At 34.7% G+C, this 23,666-nt stretch overlaps 1 protein-coding gene across 3 annotated transcripts in view; it reads right to left on the bottom strand.

Annotated features, from left to right (window-relative positions):
* LOC126884733 (monocarboxylate transporter 12-like) overlaps positions 1-23,666 on the bottom strand; it is a 645,529-nt gene that overhangs the window by 261,429 nt on the left and 360,434 nt on the right. Inside the window, exon 1 of one of the 3 annotated variants that reach the window (XM_050650864.1) lies at positions 16,139-16,292. The exons of 1 other annotated variant lie outside the window; for it this stretch is intronic. The gene's annotated coding sequence lies outside the window, so the exon portion shown is untranslated. Of the gene's footprint in view, positions 1-15,979; positions 16,016-16,138; positions 16,293-23,666 lie in introns of those variants that run through there. One more of the 3 variants, XM_050650865.1, reaches the window with a different exon arrangement.

Here is a 23,666-nt window from a genome sequence, read left to right as displayed (position 1 = left end):
ACCAAGTTATTTTAAATTTTGAATGAAAAAAGATGCAATACTAATAAGAAACATTATCATTTCATTATTGAAACTGGCTTAAATATAAAAACTGTTAACTTTTTGTATCTCTCCTAAAGCATCTGCTGTCGACTTATAATCAACCAGTTAATTTAAATTTCTTAAGCGAGTTTACACGTACAACCTAGCGCGGGTATTAATGTGTCCTTTTTGTATAGTTCTTTCCAGCGTTACTCATGAATAATTAAACAAAACGGGTACGCGTAGAAGACGAAAATGAAAAACATACGCCATACTCATAATTTAAGTTACATACGAGATATGTATGTTCCTAAACAAAATTCAATTCAAGGAATTCGTTGCTACTAATGAAAGATATGCCCTTCTCCTTATATTAGGCCTTATGTTTGTTCTTCTGTTCTTGTCTAATCTTAAGTCGGTAGTAGTGTTTATGACGTTGACTGCCAGCTACCTCACTATATTTTAAAGGGCCTGGTGATCTGATGCACGTTGGCCTTAAATCTCTTATTATTCGGGATAGTCTTTCCATTTTGTAACATGCTGGTTCCACTCCCGACTTCTCTGTCTTCCTCATCGTACAATATCCTATTACAAAAGATCCCTTAGTTTATTATTTGGTATTCTAACTCAGCAATTGATTTCAAAGCTCTGATTTCTGACGTTTCAAAAATTCCTTTTGTTTTGCTGTATCTGCTCTCGCTTCTACTGCATATGGGATTATTGTTATTACTCACATATAATGTACTTTCCCATCTAATCTCATGTCTTTATTTTTGCATATGAGATTTTTTGGACATCCTGATATATAAACTGCTTTAGTGACTTGTTCTCTTACAATCTCTTTAATGTTTCCGTACCCTCGCTATTTCTACTCCCAGACACTCGAATATCGATGTTGTTTGCAACCTAATATTTTTATTACCAATAAAACTGAGACTAAAATAGTACCTATATGGTCCCTGCTTCTGTTCACCTGCGAAATATGGAAACTGAAACAAGATAATATCAACATGTTAAACGTATTTGAATATGGAAAACCTTCTATCTCGGAAATATATGTAATATATGTAATGTAGAAGGATTACGAACAACTACAACTAATTATTGAAATAAAAATTTCAAGACAACGTGGTATAGGAAGACACAAGAAACCATGTCCCAGGAATATAACAGACCAGATCAGAATGGAAGGAAACGCTCTCATACAGTAAGCCTACAATAGACAAGAATTTACTATACTGGTCACCAACCTCAATAGAGATGGTACATAAGGGTACAAACATGCCGAAGATACATTTATGCGTGCGATGTAGGTCGCGATCGCGAAGATACTGAAGATACATTCCGTATTCTGCTTTGGCATCGACATCGCTGTAAACCGCGATGCAAGGTCGCGAGGGTGAACGGGTGACACATCCTTGGTATGTGCGATCTCATCAGAAAATGAAGATTCGTTTTGACATCGATGTAGCGACCGCGATCGCGACCTAAACCGCGTTCATCCATGTATCTTCGGCATGTTTTTACCCTTAGAGTTTGTACCATTTTATCTAGTTAGATTCGTTATCGTAGATCAGGATTTCATCGTCTGCATAACAAAAGATTTATATTTGCACCTAGCTTGTATTCTTATATTGCCTTTTTAACTTCTAACTAACTGCTTATATTTATATAAGCCTGCTCATGATTAATTTGAAGAGTAGACGGATTTGTGATATTCATCCCACTCTGACGTACTTATGAGGTTTAATCTCCCTGTTCGTTTGTGTTCTTTTCTGAGATTTCATATAAACTTCCATGATTCAGATACTTAAGTTTCATTCATACATCTGTTTATTTCTTCACATTTTCTTCTAGTCACAGTTTTCTTAACTTCCCTATTCCTGTAAGTGTATATTCTCCAGTCTTCTGGCTTTTTTTATGGCTAGTTTCGATAGGCTTTCTTTTATCCCAATCTTGCTCTACTTGCTAAGGATAGTTGGAACAGAATGAACTGTGACAAACTATAATACAACGAAATAATGAAAAGTGATAGAATAGAAGTGAGAATAGGAGATATAAAGAATTATTTAAATGGATAGGATAAAAGAAAAAATAAGGCCAGGAAGATAGCAGATTTTGTACGGAATTCGAAATGCAAATGAAGTTTTCAAATTTGCTAGACATGGATACTATCAAATAAAAGACAATGATCGTTGAAACGCTGGAAGTCTATGGCACTTGAAGAAGATAGGTATCTCACAAATGCAAACTCTCATACTTTATGAGAATGATATATATTAAGAACGCTGAACGAAACCTTATATACGAGTGCACTTATAAAATATGTCGTTCAACATATCTGGTTTCACGATTAATTAAAAAAGACATTCGTGAAATTAATCGAGTCGATCAAAAGTAATCCCGATATCGGTCTTATTATCGGTGTGTGCTGAATGAAAAATTAAACTGGTTCATCGTGTAGCTATAAATATTAAATCCAACGGGATACGTAAGTACATACACGAATCACAATTATCTTAAATAGTACGAGATCTTGTGTCTTCAAAACATTGAATGAACGACATTTCTAAATGTGCGATGTCTAACAGAGAGCTCAAAACCGACTAATTGTCATCTTTTTCTTTGGGCTCCATTCACTAACGATGATTAGAGATCATCGCAGTTATTATAGGTTTGGTTAATGGGGAACTTATTGTTATAGGTTTTTAATTAACTTTGTTGGAACACAATATGAATATGGAATATTATCGAGTAATATATAATATGTAGTAATAGTATGGAATATAAACGAGTGTCCGGATAGGTATAGGAGGGAGTGACAAATTCCATGCGAGACGGTTTCAATCAAGGTTTAGTACTAATAGCTCAGGCCGTTGTAGAAAAAATGCTCATTGATTCGTGAGTTTTTGAAACTTTTTTTTAGGGGGTGAGAATCTTCTAAAGACCTCTGGGAAGGTGTCCCAGACGTAGACGTGTTGGATTCAACGCGCTACACCTCACCTTAGCGAGCCGCCTACCAACTAAACTCATCCCCTCTTTCTCCAACCGGCGGACCTAGGACAGACATTAGCGGGCATTGCTCTGACCCTCCAGTTTTGCGCGTCACCCCCATCCAGCACACTCTGCATGCGCTCTGTGATTGTCATGACAACCCGGTCCCGCTACCCTACTCACGCATGCAGTCAGCTACGTTCCGTAAGGCAACTGACTTATCTGGATGTTAATGGGTGAGGGGTAAAGCTACCCTGTGTTATAAAGGGTGCTGTCAAGAAAAACTCCCTAGTCCGCGCGACAGCAAATTTTTGGTTATAAATTATTTATGAGACTTTAAAAGGGTAAAATATGCATTTTTTTATTTAGATTGTGGCGAAGCCTAATTATCATAATCATTCTCAGCGTCTTCTTCTTCTTCGTCTAGCCATTCACGTTCACATCTGAACATAAGCCTCTTCAAGTCTTCCTTTCCATTGTATTTTGTTGTACGCTACTTGTAGTCAATTTTTCCCGGCAGTTCGTATTGTTTCGATTCTCAGCGTATTGGACCGATTATGGTGCAGCCTCCCTTAAATAGACGTTCTTCATTTCTGGCCACGAATGTCTAATATTCACGTCTCTGTACCATGTTGCATCTGCTTGTTTCTTTAAGTCATAGTTTCATCTTAAATTTGGGCGTCTTCTTGGTCTCTTGATACCTCGTGGACACCACAATATAATTCTAGCGGTCCATCTATAATCAGGTCTCCTCACTAAATTTCATGCCCACTGCCATTTTAAAAATTTAAATCTGAGGATTACATCAGTGACCTGGGTTTTCTGTCCGATCCATTCTAATCTTTTGCTATCTGGAGCATAGATTTTGTAAGGTTGCAGTGAAAAAATTTGGGAATATTGCATCTCCTTGTCAGACCCGTCTGGTAGTGGCAAATTTTGGAGTATTTTCATAAAATTTTACTTTAGCTTTTGCTTTTCTATGAGTCTCTATATACGGTTTGTCAATGCCATAGTTGGTCAAAGCCTCTATTACTGTCTTGGGATATACAGAATCGAAAGCCTTCTCCAAGTCCACGAAGGTCAAATCTAATGCTACTTCATATTCTTTACCTCTCCAGTATGGAAGGTATGGAATATGATACAGGATGCTGAATGCACTTCTGGAGCCAACTTGTTCCTTGGATATGCAGCATCTAATACGTTTGTTAATCTGTAATCTATCTTTGTAAATATCTTGTAATATATCTTGTAAATATTGTGTAATGTATCTTTTATATGATTGGTAGTATACTTTTCCATCTTTCTTATGAATGAGAATTATGTTTGTGTATTCCAGTCTGATTTGCATCTTTATCTTAGGCAGTTTGTAAATAATATACCTGTTAAGGTTTTCCAGATTTGCTGTTTCCCGTACTTATAAATAAAGAAAGGACTTTATTATCCAGATTTAGTCATACGGTGCAACTCCATCCAAGAGGAAAATTCACTCACCCCAGATACCTACGGTATCAAAGGGATTGAGCTCTGTTGTGACTCTTTCCGTGTTATCGAACCCTAGGTGACTGGGTATGCTAAAGTAATCCCAAAAATTTTCGTACACATCTGGCCGTCGAGAGTAGTACAGCATTCTGCGTTGTCTTATATAGATACTCATTCAGAGCCAGCTTTTTTATGTTTTCTAGAAGGTTCTTTAAAATGACTCAAGTACTAAAAAGAATAATAGGTTTTGTCTGGGTACTTTGCATTCTCTATTGTCTTCGTATTTGAATTTTCAGATATCTGTAAATGGCGATCATTTCAATGAATTTAGTACGTAGATTATTGTTGTTAGGTATCGCAACATCAATTAATGTTGTGTGTCTGGTTAATTTATTAACTAAGCTTATTAGTACAAGATCTTTTTTATTATGGGCCACTGTTTGGTGTGTGAGCACAGTGTGGTCCCAGTATAGCTTGTAGTTGTCATTCTCAAGTTGTCATCCTTACTATTATTATTATTATTACCATTATTCCTATTTATAGAAAGATTTTTAATGTCGCCTTATGGGATTGAATTTCATTCAGTCTTTAATACACAAAAGACCAAACTCTTCAAATGCACCCTGACTATAATTAAAATAACTCCATGCAGAATTGAGTAGGACTGCACACGAGAAAAATGTACTTCACGAAAGCATGCTTAATGCACTTTTCAATTTTGATATTGCGAGTGACCGCCAGTGTTGATAATTTATCATATTTACCGACACCAGTGACATATTAGTATTCGTAATAAGTGTACGGCGTGGCTTGTTTTTAGAACGTTATTACTGGACATGCCTAAACATGGGTGGGATGTAATTACATAATAAGTGCAAAAACTAGAACTGTTTAAGTTGATAGAAATGAATAATAAGTAGAAAAAGATATCAAAAAGAAAGGTATCAGTTAATTATCACAATATAAAATGGCAATCGAGAATTTGTTTAAATTAAACTTACATGTTTTTATTAATTATATTATTAATATTATTAATATATATCTAAGTAATCAGCCCTAAGCACACGTTCACATGACAAGCGCTTAACGCACTTTCTTCCGTGCCTCTCTATCTTGGGCATTTTGCATCCATTTTGGCCCGGCGTGTTTCTTCAGGTGACTACCGAACCATAAGGTTAATGTCACATACCTTGAAAATTCTGCTGAAAATTATCCACGCCAGAATACACTCTAAACTGGAGCTCGATATTAGTGACACTCAATATGGGTTCCGCAATGGTATGGGTACCAGAGAGGCATTATTCTTCTTCAATGTGCTGACACAGAGATGTTTGGATGTTAACCGTCCTCTTTGCGTCTCTTTTATAGACTGCAATAAAGCGTTTGATAAGGTAAAACATGATCGACTCATGGAAATTCTGAAAACTAAAAACCTAGATGAAAGAGATTTAAGACTAATACACCTCTATTACAATCAGCAAGCAATAGTAAGAATTGAAAAAGAAACATCTGAAGAAATGGAAATAAAGAAAGGAGTCCGGCAAGGCTATCACCTCCATTATTTAACGCTTATTCTGAAGAGGTAAAGCGAGAAACTCTGGAAGATGAAACAGTCGGCATAAAAGTAAATGGAGTCTTAGTTAACAACATCAGATATGCAGATGATACAGTAATAATAACCGATAGTTTAAAAGACCTGCAAAGACTCATGAGTAAAATAGTAAGGTGTAGTAGGGAGTACGGACTCTCTCTCTCTCAATATCAAAAAGACAAAGTTTATGAAAATTAGTAAAAACAACCATAATACTAACGAAATCTTGATAGTAGAGGGCCAGCAGATCGAAAGGGTAAAAAAGTACACTTACCTAGGAATACTTTCAACAGAAAATAATGACTACACTGCAGAAATCAAAGTCAGAGTCGAAAAAGCACGTTCTAATTTTATGAAAATGAAAAAGGTCCTATGTAGCAAAGATTTAACATTAGCTCTTAAAGTACGCCTAACAAAATGTTACGTATACAGTGTACTATACTATGGAGTGGAATCATGAACGTTAAATGTAGAGACAATGAGACGACTTAAGGCCTTTGAAATGTGGACGTATAGAAGAATTATGAGGGTTTCCTGGGTAGATAGAGTTACGAACAACGAAGTACTAAGAAGAATAGGTAAAGAGAAGGAAGTTGAACTACCAATTAAAGAAAGGAAACTACAGTATCTCGGACATGTGATGCGGGGCGAGAAGTATGGCAGCCTGCGACTCATAATGCAAGGAAAGATAGATGTCAGAAGAAGCATCGGAAGAAGACGAATTTCATGGCTGAAGAACCTGCGAGAATGGTTTGGATGCAGCTCAAAACAACTACTTAGAGCTACTGGCTCAAAAGTTAAAATAGCTATGATGATTGGCGGCCGTAGCGGAGATGGCACCTGAAGAAGAAGAAGTTTCTTCAGGTTATCTGAACGTCGCATTTGTGGCCTTCCCATTTTTCGTTTATGGTTCTATGGTCTCCAATGTATAGTCATCTTAGTGCACCTTTCATCCTTCTGCCTTAGGGTATGTCCTGCAAATTTTCATCAATTACTACTTGGGTTTGAGACATCTCTCACTTTTGTTTTGTTATGGCTCTATTTGTTTATTTTACGGTCTCTTAATTTAATATTCAGGGTTTGTCTTTATTATTGCTAACAATATTTAAATTCCAAAGAAGACTTTACATGTAGAAACATTGGAAATTCCACTCAATTTAGAAGTGAATATTTTAGCCAGAAATCTTTAATTACAATTCGATATTAATACAAGTCTTTGTCATAGCATCAACAAGCTAAATGTTAAAATGATTTAGCCAATAAATACTGAAAGCACAAATCTAACCTATTCTTGATGCCTGTCAAAATTTGATTATGGTTATAACTTAGCTTTGCACGAAACTGAAAAAGGGATTCTACTAAACAGGTACCTGCTAAACAACACCAGATAGGCAGATGACACCATAATATTTATGGCAAACTTAGAAAACCTTCATAAGAACTTCTTCTTCTTCTTCATTACGTGCCATCTCCGCGACGAAGGTTGGCAATCATCATTGCTATTCTTACTTTTGACACTACAGCCCGAAAGAGTTCATATGAACAAAATCACGTATTACAGTTAACAGCATGGACTAAACATAAACGTAAAAAAGAAGACAAACCTTATGATCATTAGAAAAAAAAAGATAACACAGATCTGGATACACCTCCTATCAAATGGAAGCCTTCTTCAAAAGTCATAATCTCTAGGTATTAAAGTAAGAATGCTGCGATACTATATCTTCTCTGTTCTTTTTGTGATGTTGAATCGTGGACATTGAACGAAGATACGCCACAATACGAAGCCACAAATGAGGAGGTTCCTTAAAGGATTAAGAAGAAGAAAGAGGTACTGACCACCATCAAATCTCCAAAATTACAATACTTCGGACCAGAGCGGGGTCTAGAAGGCGAGACTAGAAAGTGAGGACCAGGAAGAAGCACAGTCTTGTTAAAGAACTTCAGAACCTGGTTCAACACAATATCTGTGCAGCTTTTCCGCGCTGCTGCAGCTACGATAAAGATTGCCATGATTATCGTCAACATTCATCCAGGATAGGCACATTAAAAAGATAACTTAGTTGAAAACTTTCGATTTAAAGATTTTCCACTCTTTTTTAAATAAAAATAGGTTAATCAAATCAATCCTATAATAAAAAAAATGTTTAAATTAAGTCATGTTTATCATAACAATGGAATGTGAATTTTATAATAACAACGTTAAAGCTTACTATAAAATTATCAATTATTATAATTTAAAGCGATTGTTAAAAAGCAGATTTATTATCAGGATCATATGTACCTATATGGTAAAGATTATTATTTGCTTATGCTCTTAGCAAGTTGAGAAATCAATGAAGTATAATAGGAAAGGATAATTGCAGTTCATTGGATTAACAAGAGTACCTTTTTCATTTTTTTTATTGAAATTTAATTAAAAATATAATCTCTCTACATAGGCGAGGCAATAAAGCAGTAAAAAGCTCAAAACCTACCAAATTTTTGAAGTTACACGGAACACAATGAAACTTTTTGCATTCGATTAGCAAGAGCCTTAGGAAACTCTGTGAACAAAAATGATGATGATTTTAATTTGTGCTACCCGGGGGTTTCTGGGCTTGCTGAATACGAATATCGTGACGGAGATGGTCTTCGAGGCAACTGGTGTCCAAGATGGGCCTCATATCCTGGTGTTTTATGGAAATTTGATACAAATTCAATGCAATTTCGGTATTCCGGTCTTTGGGGTCGCTAAACAGTAATATTACGTCGGCGATCTTCTACGAGGCACATGGTGCCCAGGCTGGAACAAATCTCCTGGAGTTTTATGAAAACTTGATATGGGTTTCTTGGGGATGCTGATCACAAATATCATGACGGCGTTGGTCTCCGAGGCACCTGGTGCTCAGTACGGGCCTCTTCTCTTGGGGTTTTTGGAAATTTTATACAATGGAATTTGCTAGTAACCAGAATATCAAGAGGCCGATACCTGTTAAAGAGGCGGGGTTTTTGTCGAACTCAAAATTTTTAGTAATACTGATTATTTCATTCATAGGAGATTCTGAACAATAGAAAGCTACAGAAATAAAAATTACAGCGATTATTTTTTAATGATTTTAACTTCAAATCGTGTAGTAAGATATTTGATCACGTGTTTAATTCTGTCCAATCAGATTAAAATTATACTGAGAATTATCTACTGTAGAAAATTACCGATAGAATTTTTTTAAGTAGATTGTTTCCGTTTAATGGCAACCAGTTTCCTAGTTTTGACAACTGTTACATTTAAGAAAATATCCATAATATACGTATTAAAAAATAATCTTACGAATAACACACGACAGTAAGAATAAATAAGAAAATAATGCTTCATTTTTACTCAAATTTGTTGTCATTGGGCCATAGCCACTCGAGCCCTGCGGGCTCTCGTGTCTATAGCCAGACAACAAATTTTCGAAAAACTGTCGCATTCTTTTCAATTTATTCTCACTGTCTTGTGATATTATACCCGATAATTTTTGATAATATCCCGTAGTCAAGCATTGCGTCAGATGCCCTTCGATACTATGCAAAAATGAACATTCAATGACAATAATGACAATTAATGTTTTACAACTTGTCACAGATAACACCAAAAAACAGGTTTAGCAAATATTCAGGAGAATATATCAATAAAATATTAGTTGAAATGGTTTAAAAGACAGTTTCATGAAATAATCTCAGCGAATTACACTCGATCTCTAAAATTATTATCGACTTTTTGCCCTCGTGTCACTCGGGAAACAAATTAATTTTAGAGCTCTCATGCAATTACTACTGATAATTTTACATTGATTGGACATAATAATCCAATATATCAGGGATATAAAATAATAGGATATAGCAAAACATATGGGTTTAAACAGACAACCTTTTCTATAGAAGATGACATAGTCTAAAAGCGGATTCAAAACCCAACGTCATTTTCTTTATTATTTCATTAGTAATAATTTTCTTCTATTTGTTTTACCTGTTTTATTCGTTAAAAACTCGTTGGCGCCCTCTTTTATTATCTTCTATTTACTATTATCTCTTTTCATCTAAAATCTAAATCATCAATTGAACATACTGAACGTACCCCGTATATTCTTACTCTGTAAGTATCTGCCCTAATACGGAACATGTCTACCTTTCTACAGTTCACGCTGTCATTTTAATTCTCAAAATGGTGGTGGTAATATTATAAAAGGCAATTACAGAGAATAGCTATATATTTCCAAATCAAATCTTCTCTTGGGGTAAGAATACATATTATCATATTTTAATTACATTTCTGCATCTAGCAGTTTTTCTAATATTTTTTATCTAACCTAACCTCTCTAAAATCTAAAAGCATGGTTTCTGATATTTTAGTTTTAAATATATCTTTTTAATTTACATATGCACGTTTAGTAATCAAATTTTAACTATTCTCCTCATCTTAATTCCATTTAATTTACCCCTTGCCATCTGCTACTCTTTGAATACTTTTTTGGCAAAGGGTACCTTTTCTTCTTGACGTCAAAACTTATACACGCATTATTCTTCTAGTTTTTGGGATAAAGGTCACCGTCCTCCTTCTGGGAGCTTCAAGAATGCTCAAATCGCCGGCGATACAAGAACGAGGGACATGTCATCCACATCACCCAGACTGCAACGACCAACATCTGTAGGTCTGGTGGAATACAGCCTTTAGAACCCCAGAGCCCGTTGCAGAACCAGTAGCAGTACCATTCGACATCAAGAAGTTACCACTAGATTACAAAGCCATAAGTATAATCTACAAATTGTTAGTTTTTGGCAAGAATTTGAATATATTTGTTAATGCATTTACCAAGTCACATTTTTATGAACAATAAACATGATTAGTTAAAAATATTGTTTTGTTTGCTTTCATTCCGAATTTTCATAGTTAATTTCCAAGATTAGGACAAGACGAACACACACCCGAGAGACTGAGCCAAGCTAAGGGTGTAGCGATGGCTATTTTGGATAATTGAGGTAATATTTTCGAATGTTATTTCAATTAGCTGGGGTAGTCCAACGCCTTTTTTTCGTTTCAAATGGTTAATACTAGTGTGGACAGGTGAAATACCAAGAAAAAAGAGAAATAAACGACAACAAAAAAGTAAAGCAATGATTACGAAAAGGATGTATTATGTAATGATATTTGAATAGATATTATTCAACAGGCAGTTCAAAAAGTAACAGATTATGAGGTGATCTTTTTCTTCTTTGCAAGGTGGGCAATCATTGCAAGTTATGTCCTGAATTTTTCCTTGTATTATTAGTTGTAGCAAGCTACTCGTATAACACTCGGCCTTCATGGTATGTCCAGATATTGCAATTTTAATAGTATCACAACATGTTACTCTTTTTTCTTTCACCTCAACACTTCGACATTTATGACTCTATCCACCCAATTTACTCGTAATATTTTTCTCTAGGTCCATAACAAGAAGTCGTCCAATCTGCCTAAATCCTCTTTTATAACCTGGTAATATTTATATAATAGACTGGAATCTCTACAAAATAATATTTATCCGGTGTTGGTCTAAAAAAAACTTACGGAAACAAATAGTCCAAGTTAATAATAAAAATGTGTATATAAAATTAATAGCCATAAATTTGTCAAAGACCAGTTCATGTTATAAAATAAATGTAGAACAAATAGATGTATACTTCATCATTTCCACACTCCACTAATCACAATCAAGAACATTTTATTTTAAGAATAGACGCCTACGAGACACTCAGAGAAAAATGAGATCAATATTAAAAGCAATAAATATTGAGCGTTGGATATTAGCTTCCTTTTTTCCCAGTCTACACTTTTATAGTTTATGTGAATTGAAGCAATATTTCTTAAAAATACCTTCACTTTATATTTTTAGCTCACAAATTTATTATATAGGAACCAATTAGGTACTGTTACTGCAAAATGATGCAGTATAAAGTATAATATAAGAAGATAAGTAAAGTTTAAAATATATAAAACAATCATACGACCAATAGCAACATATCGCGTAGAAACATGGATCATTACACAAAAGATTCTTCGTCTTCCTTCTTGAATGTAGGCCTTAAAGCCTGTTTCTTCTTCAATACTAGCCTCCTAAATTGTTTAAGTTATCGCACCATCTTTTTGTTGTTCTGCCAATACTTCTTCGTCCATTTGGTGACTTATCTCGTGAATTCGTACTATCTTATCCTCTGCCATTCTGCTAATGTGTTCGTTCCATTCCTGTTTCCGTTTTGTCACCCATTTATGTCTTCTACTCTACATTGCACGATCTTCTTATGTTCTCGCTTCTCTCTCTATCCAACAGACTTTTCCCTGATATTCGTCGGAGTATTTTCATCTCTGTTATTTCTAATAGTCGTTTCGTTTTAGATGTGTCAAGTCTTGTCTCCGCAGTGTATGTCAATATAGGTCCAATTACTGCTTTATAGATTCTTGCTTTTGTGCCTTGTCTTTGGTGTTTGTTCTTCCAGATTGTGTCATTAAGAGATCCCGCCGCTTTACTTGTTTTTAAGCTTTGTTGTCATACTTCCTCTTCAACATATCCGTAACTGGTTATATTTATTCCCAGATATCTAAACCTTGCTTCCTGCTTTATTATTTTCCATCAATTTCGATTTTACATCGTAGTGGGTATTTAGATGTTGTCATACATTTGGTTTTTTTGCTGATATTATCATCTCGGCTGTTATATCTCGACTATTAATGCGGCGTCATCTGCATAACATAATATTTGGATTTCTTTGTTCCCTATTCTGTAAGCATGAACTTTACGTACTGCTTCTATTATTTCGTCCATTATTATATTAAAGAGCAGTGGGCTTAACGAGTCACCTTGTCGGACTCCGCTTTGTACTGGTATAAACTGCGTTAGTTTTCCATTTATCTTAGCCTGTATTCGATTATTAAAGTAGATTTTTTCGACGGTTTGTATAATATTGATTGGTATGTTTCTTCTATACAGTAAATGTAAGACGTTTTCGACTCGGATGCGATCGAAAGCCTTTGTCAGATCTATAAAACATAGATAGAAAAAAAATCACCCTTATTAATACTTTTGAAAGCAAGATATTAAGGAGGATATTGGGATTCATTTGCGACAATAGAATATGGAGAAAAGATTCACTGAGCAGGTCACCTTATAAGAATGGATAATGGCACAGCACCTAGTAGAATGCTTAGGGAAATATCGTGAGACGTGTGCCAGTAGGAAGTCCAAGGAAGAGGTGGATAGACGAAGGAGAACCGAGATATTGAGGGTGGATAAATGGATGAGAGCAGCCAGAGATAAAAATACTTGGAGGCGAATGCTGGGGGAAGCCTGTGTCCGACTTGGGCTCTAGCGTCATAGGAGAGAGATTATAATAATATGGTTTATTTGACGTCTCGTCTATATTATCTCATTATCTGCCAGCTTAACTCATTGTCTCTATGTTGTGCCAATTTTTGTTGTAAATAAAAACTGAGCTAAGCATACTCTAGCTCAGAAATTTATTTAAAGTTGACGTTTTGATATGCCATCATAGCATTAGTTTTCGAATATGTAACTGATATGTTATTGTTGGTAGGTCTGACATGTCCAGATTTATGAACTCTTTAACCACTTAAATGAAAATATAACAGGAAAATACAGTAATAATGACATATCGAATTATAACGGTGAAAGGATTATAGGTTTTGTAACAGAAATACATATTAAATAAATGTCAGTGGATTTTCCCTCGATAAAAAGACAATAAATCAAATATTCCACTTATTAATAGAGAGAAATTAATGCTAATATAAAGAAACACAATAAAACGAACCAAAAAATCAGAAAACAATATAACACAGAAATACAAATTAGTAGTAAAGATTACTAAATAACTAGCAGACTAAACGAAAAATCCGGAATCTTAGACCCGGAAGAAACGTGGGAAACAATAAAAAGCAGTCTTAAATAAAACGAATAAACGAACAAACGAATAAAGAAACCTTAACGAAAATTAATAGAAACCACAAAAAAAAAGAATGGCATGCCGAGGAATGCCAAAAAGAAACACTAAAAAAAAGGAAATAAGATCTTTTTACCATAAAGCAAAAAGATGGAAAGAGGATATATCTTTTCATTGAAAGAAGATAGAAAAATAACTCATACATGAAACATATATGGGTGAAGGAATATTAATAAATGAATCAGGGAAATAAGCGGAAAATTAATCGCAATTAGGGGGCAATTTATTTTATATTATCGTGGATGAAACAGCAGATGAAAACTTTTAGAGGAAACATTATTTAGTTGTCGTTAAAGAATTAAAAAAAAAACAAACAATTTAATATAATTCAATAAATAGATTTATCTACTCTATGTCATATTATGTATAAGTTTTTAGTATGTGAAAACTGTCATTATAGATAGCAGTGCGTGAAGGGTTTAAAGTGTGCGTGAAGTAACAATGTATTTTAAATGGGATTTACTTTTTCGCACACTCTCAATGGGTTTTTTGGCACACTTTCATATAATCAAATATCCTTAACTTTCGCGTTGTCATGGTGATGACAATATGAGCAATGACTTACAACAAAATGTTTGACAGTTTTGTGGTTTGAAAGTAGTTAGGATTTTTAAATGTCAAAGTTTTAAAAATTGTAAAATATATAAATGAATTCCAGAGACGAAGAGTTAAAGTTTTTTTATTTGTTTATCATAGATAAAATATTGTATGAAACTGTGCGTGAAGTACATTTCGCGAACTTACGCGATGTATAGCACTCGCTCCGTTGTCGCTCGTGCTCTAAAAACGCGTGCGTTCGCAAAAAGTATACTTCACGAACTGTTTCATAAGTAACTATTATACAATAGGTATTTATGAAACAGTTCGTGAAGTATGCTTTTTTGCGAACGAACTCGATGTTTAGAGCACGAGCGACAGCGGAGCGAGTGCTATACATCGCGTAAGTTCGCAAAAAGTACTTCACGCACAGTTTCATGCTATATTTTATCTACGATAAACAAATAAAAAAACTGTAACTCTTCGTCACTGGAATTCATTTCTATTCTACAATTTTTAGAATTTTGACATTTCAAAATTCTAACTTCTTTCAAACCACACAACTGTCAAGACATTTGTTGTAATTTATTGCTCATTATGTCATCACCATGACAACGCGAAAGTTAAGGATATTTGATTATATGAAAGTGTGCCAAAAAACAGTGCGAAAAAGTAAATCATATTCAAAATACATTGTTACTTCACGCACACTTTAAATCCTTTACGCACTGCTATCTATAATGATAGTTTTCATAAACTAGAATAAACTAGAAACTTAGACATAATATGACATAGAGTAGGTAGATAAATTATTAGTTTAACAAACCTTTTTTTACCCAACCATATGAATAAAATAGTTGTAATGCTTATTAATATTATTTAAAATATTTTGTGGCGTCCAAAAAAGATTTTTGCCTTTTTGTAAAAAACTTTGCCTATATAGGCGCTTTTTCTTGAGTTTTTTTGCATATAAAGCCGATGTCTGGTTATAAAACTGTCTATTTGAAATTTTATTATTTTACAAAATATTTCTCTAACAAATAGTTATAAAAAGAAGATACACTTTCCAAACAGTTAAAAACAAGAAATAAAACGCATTGAAACCAAACATTTTACGTTTCTCAAAATGTCCCCCCAAAAAAGAGTAATACCAAGAGGAGGGTTTTGAAATTCTTTAAATTATATTACCAAAAATCCTAGTGAAAATGGTATATCACTGGTCTAATATACACAGTAAATATTTACCCTATTTGTGATAAACTACAAAAAACAACGACATTTCTCCAATTCAATATATAGAAAAAAAAATAAAAAAATCAATAAATTATATTTGACTCTCACCTGCCGAGTTTCCTGCTGTGAAAATGGTATATCACTGGTCTAATATACACAGTAAATAGTTACCCTATTTGTGATAAACTACAAAAATCATCGACATTTCTCCAATTCAATATATAGAAAAAAAAATAAAAAAATCAATAAATTATATTTGACTATCACCTGCCGAGTTTCCTGCTACTCATCCTGCGAATAGTGGCACTTTCCTGAAACCGACAAGAAAACAAACTCGTCTCGCGAAGAAAAACACGTGGCGGGCCTCTCAGTGACGGCGAGAGAACGTGGCTATCGCGAAAGCCGCTCAAGAAGAACTGACGATGAAGTATGAAGTCGGAGAGAAGTAGTGGAAAGTGTTTGTTGTCGATTTTGCAGGGCGATTGGCGGACGCGCCTGCCGATGGAAAACCGGCCGGCGCGGCATGGCGTGGCGTTCGCAGGTCTGCAGGAAAATAAACGGTTCCGGGAATGGATAATTGTCCCGTACTTTTTACTTTTTAATAGTCAAATAACTCTATCATTAGGCCTGTAAATTGAACATTTTGGAGTGTAGTTTTCCTTATCACGACCGATTTTTTTTTTAATTTGGTCCGGAAATGGATAAACTGACTAAGTGCAAGCAACTTTTGTTGCTATAGAGTTCTTTCACTGATAGTCAATACTTTTTTAATTTATTTGTGAGTAAAAATGTTAATTTTTCATCAAAAAACGAGGTTTTTAGGGGTCTAGGACGTTTCATCGCCGCCAGTTCATCGCCGCCGTTTCGATGCCGCCAGTTCATCGCCGGCCGATTCATCGCCGGCCGTTTCGATGCCGCCGGTTCATCGCCAGTCAGCTAATCGCTAACTGATATATTTCCGAATTTTCGACCAATTTTCGACAGTTACATTTATTATTCGAGATATGACCATTCCCGTTGCCATACTTAATCTTTTAATAGACTTTTAAACTTTTATAATATAAAATATAATTTAACACTACAAATTTAATACTGTTTAGTATCAAATTTAGGGAAAGTAGAAATAGAACAGTAAATTTATATAGTAATATTTTTTATCTATTTATTTGTCATAAGTTTTGAACTGAATTTAACGTCGTGTCGTGTCATCTCCCATAATACAAGATCAACTGGCTAACTGGCGATGAAACGGCCGGCGATGAAACGGACTGGCGATGAACCGGCGGCATCGAAACGGCGGCGATGAACCGGCGGCGATGAAACGTCCCATTCCGGTTTTTAGATGGTTTGACGCCCTCAAAAAGTAAATATCTTATCAAAAATGCACACACCCAAACCTATATGGAATCACTATGTATTGTAAAGTAATATTTATTTATTTTGAAAAAACTTGTTATTGCTGCGAAGAATAAAGGTTCTTATTGAAAGTAAACAAATATATAAGACAATCGGATAGTACATCTCATTTGCTTGAGTTGCAAATTGAACGAAAATAAATAAATTAACATTTGCGTCCAAAAACGAAAATATGCCTCATATGGGGTTATAGAACTTACAACGAGGAAAGCTTATTGGTCTTGTGGAGAAAGTAATGTTCCCAGAGGGACATAGCTGTAGAGCTAGGCGTAATACAGGGCGTTCTCTCCAAAACCTATGCTAGGTAACAGGAACTAGGAAAGCTCAAAAATTAGCAAGAGAAAGTCGCCAAAAGTAATAACGGTTCTCCACGGTCGTTTAGTTGTCCAATCAGCTGGAAGACATCCAACCATTTCTCACCTACAGCTCCAAAGTGCTGGTGTAACTGTTTCAGTTGAAACGATAAGAAGAAGAGTTAGTACCAAGAAGTATACAGCAGGAGACAGTTATGGATTCCCGAGTTATCCAGGCAGCACAAGATTGATCGCCTAAATTGGTGTCTTCACCACCAAAAATGGAACATTGGGAATTGACAAAATGTGCTATTTTCAAAAAAAGTCAGAATTTGTGTAAAATCAGATGACCCACGAAATCGTGTACTTAGAGGTCGAGGAAGACAAGCAAGAAGGAAAACTGTCAAATCTGTTCACAAATTTACAAGGGGAAGTGTAATGTTCTGGAGAGGAATTGTGATCCGTAAAAAATCTCCTTTAATTTTCATCCAATCAATTTTAACTGCTCACAGGTATGTTGATATCCTGTAGTCAGGCTTTGAAGAGGTGCAACAGGAGAAAATTTAATTTTATTGCGTGATAATGGACATCTACATACCATTAGAGCGACTACAGACATTATTGAAGCAGAAGGTATCCCTTGTTGGAATGGCCTGCTTGCTCACTTGAGCAAGATCCTATAGAGTATATGTGGGATATGCTTAAAAGAAAAATTAGAGGTCGCCGGGATAATCCAGAAAACACCGCACGGCTAGTACAAGCTGCTTTTAAAGGATGGAGCAACCTACCACAACAAAATGTTGATAATTTGATTAGGAGCGTGCCCACAAAAACTGAAGCTTGCATAAGGACTATAGGTGATAACACTGACTACCATAAAATACAAAAAAATTAATAAAAACAATTTAAGCATTATTCGTTTGTAATTTGAAATTTACTCGTTTTACATTGAAATTTTGTATGCTATTGACTTTAAAACAACTGCTTTCAATTTGTTTGTTAAATATTTTATTGTTTTATTTAATTGTTATGCATTTGTTATTAAATTGCTTTAAAATAAATATTGTCTGACTTCGTGTGTTCGTTTTTTTAAATTCGCTCTAAATAGTAAGAAATATCAGATGATTCCATATAAGTTTGGGTGTATGTATTATATATATTATAAAAAATGTAGTTTATAAAAAACAAAAAAAAATCGTATTCTTCTTTTTTTTGTATAAACATGAATATGTCTGTTTTTTAATTGGCCTCCAGTAAGTTGTCGTTCTAACGTTTTCGTGGTTTTCCCACTGATCGTCTTCCAATTGGGGAACCGTCTCTCGCTGCCTTTACTAATATATTTGTTGTTATTCGGCTTTTGGTGGTCATTCCAACTAACATCTCCGTCGTATTTGTATCTGTAAGTCTAACTCTGTTCCATAGTGTCTTACCATCTATTTTTCGAAGGTTTTCATCTGTGGTTCTATTTGCTCGATTCTCATGATCTTTCACTTCTGTTTCGAACTTTCCGTAGTTAGATACTGTGATGCCTAGATATTTAAACTTCATCACTTGTTCTATTATCAGATCCTCCAGCTTTAATTTACATCTTATTGGATTTGCTGTTATAACAATGCATTTGGTGTTTTTTGTCTTTTTTGCTGTTATAACCATGTCCATTAATATGAAATTTGAAAATAATTCCCAGCGCTTTTTCATTGCAGGTTATTTTATTCAGATATCCTAGCACTCAAGGATGCTAGGAACACGGGGAAATTAGATAGTGCTCCTTGGAGAAACACTTCATATTGTAGTCTCGGTATCCTATTTGGGAGTGCATTTTAGTAGATCTGTCAACTGGGACACTGATATTAAAAACACCCTAAATAGGGTGGGAGGATTAGCTAATTTCCTAGGTGCACTGACTGACAAACTTGGAAACACCTCCTTTAAGGCTTTCTTGTACACCTACAAAATCTACATAAGGTCAATTATCTTATACAATAAGGCACGTGTATATGCATCACTAAATACTTAATGCTTTATGGCCACCTAAATAAAAATCTTGAGGAAATTCATGAGGAAACGTGCAGATTATCAATCAGTATTAGTCCACCCACTTGCCAACATCCCCACAATAGAGTACAGAATCCGTTGTCTTAGCAAAATATATGTAGTACGCATGATAGGCAGCTCCAACAAAGCAAAAGAGGTCTTTAAAACTCCTTGCCGTCGCGTTGGGCACATACTCAGCAGGCAACCAAGAAAAATGTTTCATTCCTTCCATCCAAGCTTTTATACTTGGTGGGCAACGAACATCCTGATGAGTACCACGATGTCCTTGAAGCAACTCGCCTTATATTATACCGTAGATAATATTAAGCTGAAAAGCAAAAATGCTGATCCAAGAGCCGTTCCTAATGTAAATGAAGTATGATAAAGGAAAGTGTTTGTTGTCGATTTTGAAGGGCGATTGGCGGACGCGTCTGCCGATGGAAAGCCGGCCGCGTAGCGTTAGCAGGTCTGCAGGAAAATAAACGGTTCCGGGAATGGATAATTATCCCGTACTTTTTATTTTGTTAATAGTCAAATAACTCTATCATTAGGCCAATAAATGACCATTTTGTAGTGTAACTTTTCCCGTCACGACGGATTTGCTTGGAAATTTGGATTTGGGTCCCTCTTACCCTCTAATCCCCTTTTGGACTTGAGCACAGGTTTTCTTTTACATAGGTGTGACAGCCACCCCCTCTCGCTAGTGAAAAAACATACGTACAAAATTTTCTTGTTCTTCTAGTGCCGATCCACTAATAAAGATTGGCTATAACCATTGCAAATTCATGTCTGTCTTCTGCTTTTTTTAAAAGCGTCTGTGTGTTTAACGTGGTCCAGTGGCGAATGATTTTCATCCAGGATATTTGTCGTCTACCAGGACCACGTTTTCCTTAGATTTTACACTTCACAATCAGCTCTAACAACTCGTACTTATAATTTCTAAGTATGTGCCCAAATAAGCCCTTTTTATCCTTTCAATTGTGGTCAAAAGTTCTCCTTCCCTCTTCCCATTCTGTGCATGTGCAACACCATTTTGTTCGTAATATGATTGGTCTATGATATTCTCCAAATTCTCCTAAAAGCCACATCTCAAAAGCTGCCAGGTTTTCAGTTTTCAACAAAAACAACATTTTTATTTAGACGGTTTTTCGCTAAAAACTTAAAAAGTAAGTATTTGATAGAAAGAATATTCTGCAATATAGCAAAACTGTAGCTTATAAGAAAACAAAAAATGGTGTAGGTATAGAGCCTGCAGAAGCAGATTTGTGGCTTATAAAAAGTAGGTTCTTTGTGATTCCTTTGTAGGTTCAACGTGAAATAACCAAAAATGTGTCGCTTTTTGGGGAGAACTCATGAAAACTTTTTTAAAGTCTTTAAACCAGCTATTTTTTTGTAGAATTTTCTAGCAATAAAACTAAGCAAGTTACTCTCAAAATAAAGTTGGTTCCTTTTCTTGGTAAAAAAAATCGTGAAAATCACCCGATAATTAGCATCCCAAATAAAATTAATCGCTACCGTATTAAAATTTACTTTACTTAGTAGGTATGTATTGTTTATGTCATCTGTAAGTTTCATCGATTTAAAGCGCTTATTTTTTAAAAGGGTCGTAAGTAAATGGGCTTGAACGAGTCACTAATCACGAGTGTATGCAAACTTTAAACAGCCATATATTAACCAATTTTTGGAAAATTTTTGAAAACAAAAAAATCGAAATTATTAAAACCTATATTTCCTTTAGTCTTGGAGATTTTTCGTATCACTAATACTTTTAAAGTTATTTAAAAAAAAATAAAACACCTTAAAATGGCAATTTTTTCAAAATTAAAAAAAATATATATAACTTTTTCAAAAGTATGCACTTTGAAGCGGTGAAACTTACAGATCATATTATAAGCTGCTAAGAGGTAAACTGTAAAGCGGTAACGTTTAATTTCATTTGGGGTGCTAATTAGCGGGTGATTTTCACGTTTTTATTTATCAACAAAAAGAGATCAAATTTATTTTAAGAGTAACTTGCTTAGTTTTGACGGTAGGAACTTTTGTAAAAAACAAAAATGAAGCTTTCTAAAACATTTAAAAAATATTCATGAGTTTTCCCCGAAAAGTGCTTCATTTTTTGGTTATTTCACGTTGAAATAATATTCGATTTGGAATTTGACGAATTAGAACCTACTTTTCATGAGCTACAACTCTGCTTCTATTGCATTTACAGACTTCATAAATACACCATTTTTTCGTTTTTTGATAAGCATATCTTTTTGACAAAATACTTGTTCTTTGAGTTATTTTCAAAAAACCGTCTTAAAACGTGGTTTTTTGTTAAAAAATGAACATTTTCACTCGCAAAAAACTCGAAAATTATTGACTTAGTCAGTTTATCCATTTCGGGACTTATTTTGAACGTATGCTATTCACCCCCGACAAAAGGTGTCTTTCACCCTCCAAATAAAAGCAACCCTGGACTCAAGTCCAAAGAGCCCAGGGTTGCCTAAGGCTCAAGTTCAAAAATGGTGATGAATGTAGGTACATAAATCCAAATTTTCAAGCATATCCCTCGTGACGAGGAAAATTACATTCCAAAGTGGTCATTTACTGGCCTAGCATTTTTTATTTTTGTAAAAGTCAAATAACTACACTATTGTTCCTTAAAGAATTTTTAAATTAAAATAATAGCTTTCTTAGTACTTAGTTATAACGTACTTCGTGTTATAAAATAATAGAATGTAGTCATGTACCAGTACATCGCTAATTAGATTCTTTGAGTTTTTGTTTTCTTTTAGATGTATGTATGTATATTTAAATAGGAATGTAATGTAACCTTATCTCAAAATAGCGAACGCGTTTCTAAAAAAAATGGGAAAAGCGTATATTTCCATCTTAAAACATTATAAATACACAATTAGTGATATATTCTGCTCGATATTATTCATTCAATGGAGAAGTAATTCCATTATGTGGCTCTAATTATCACTAATAAACCTATTGTGACAAGTCCTTGTTCAACAGAATAAGCTCGAAGACTATAACCACTCTTGTAAAATTTATAACGATGGATCAAATACTGCGAGAAGAAAATAGAGCTACATCTGGTATTTATAGATCTTGAGAAGGCGTAGGGACACAGTTCCTAGACAAGAGCTATGGAGATGTATGAGAGAGAAATGAATTGTTGAGAAGTACGTGAAGGATATGTATGAGGAAGGGAATACCAAAGTAAGGACTTGTGTTACATTGACTAAAAATTTTCCAGTAAGAGTTGGTTTGCATCAAGGCTCTTTACTAAGGAAAGATACTCCTGGGTCAATGCTTTTTGCTGATGATAACTTGTTAGTAGAGAAGAGCAAACAAATGTTGGAGTAGAAGTTAGAGGGTTGGGGAAGAGCTATTAAAGAGGGAGGACTTATGTTTAGCAAGTCGAAAATGGAGAATATTTGGGTGGGAGGAACAGAAGTGGTTTGGGACGTAGAATTGCTTGGAAAGATTTATAAGTGTAGGATTTGTTAAAGGCAATCGTAATAAAAGTCCGTATGAGTCTTAACAGTTTTAATTAATAAAATAGACAATTTAATTATAGATACTATTAAGTTGACGAAATGTAAAAGTGTTTGTGTAATTGCGACCAACATTTTACGTGTTCTTACAAAAAGAAATAAATTTGGAGATAATTGCGTCTAATCAATATTATAACCGGTTTGTCATAATACCGTCTTTTTACGGCTTATCTCTAATAACACGTCTGTCGTGGTTCTGATGTTAAAATCGACTAACTGCCTTGATTCCCACATTAACCAAAACCGTCTCCTTTCTTTTCCTCTTCGTGCTTAAATCCGAAACTATTAAAATTCTACTGTAATAAATTTCACCCCCTATTAGTAATAAAAATTAGTTCACAGAGTGGCGACTGTTATTCTTACTTATGTCTTAAAGATTCAAAGTTAAAAGTAGTTCGCAACGGCTGCGGCTACTGTAGTAATCCCAATCCGTTCCACCCATCTGGGCCGACGTAGTTCCATATGTGTGAGACTCTTATTTCGTGCTCTTAATTATAATTA

The sequence above is a fragment of the Diabrotica virgifera genome, chromosome 5, assembly GCF_917563875.1.
Source record: "Diabrotica virgifera virgifera chromosome 5, PGI_DIABVI_V3a".
In the NCBI taxonomy this organism is placed as follows: domain Eukaryota; kingdom Metazoa; phylum Arthropoda; class Insecta; order Coleoptera; family Chrysomelidae; genus Diabrotica; species Diabrotica virgifera.
The sequence above is the reverse complement of the archived record's forward strand: the minus strand, read 5'-3'. Positions and strand labels throughout refer to the sequence as shown.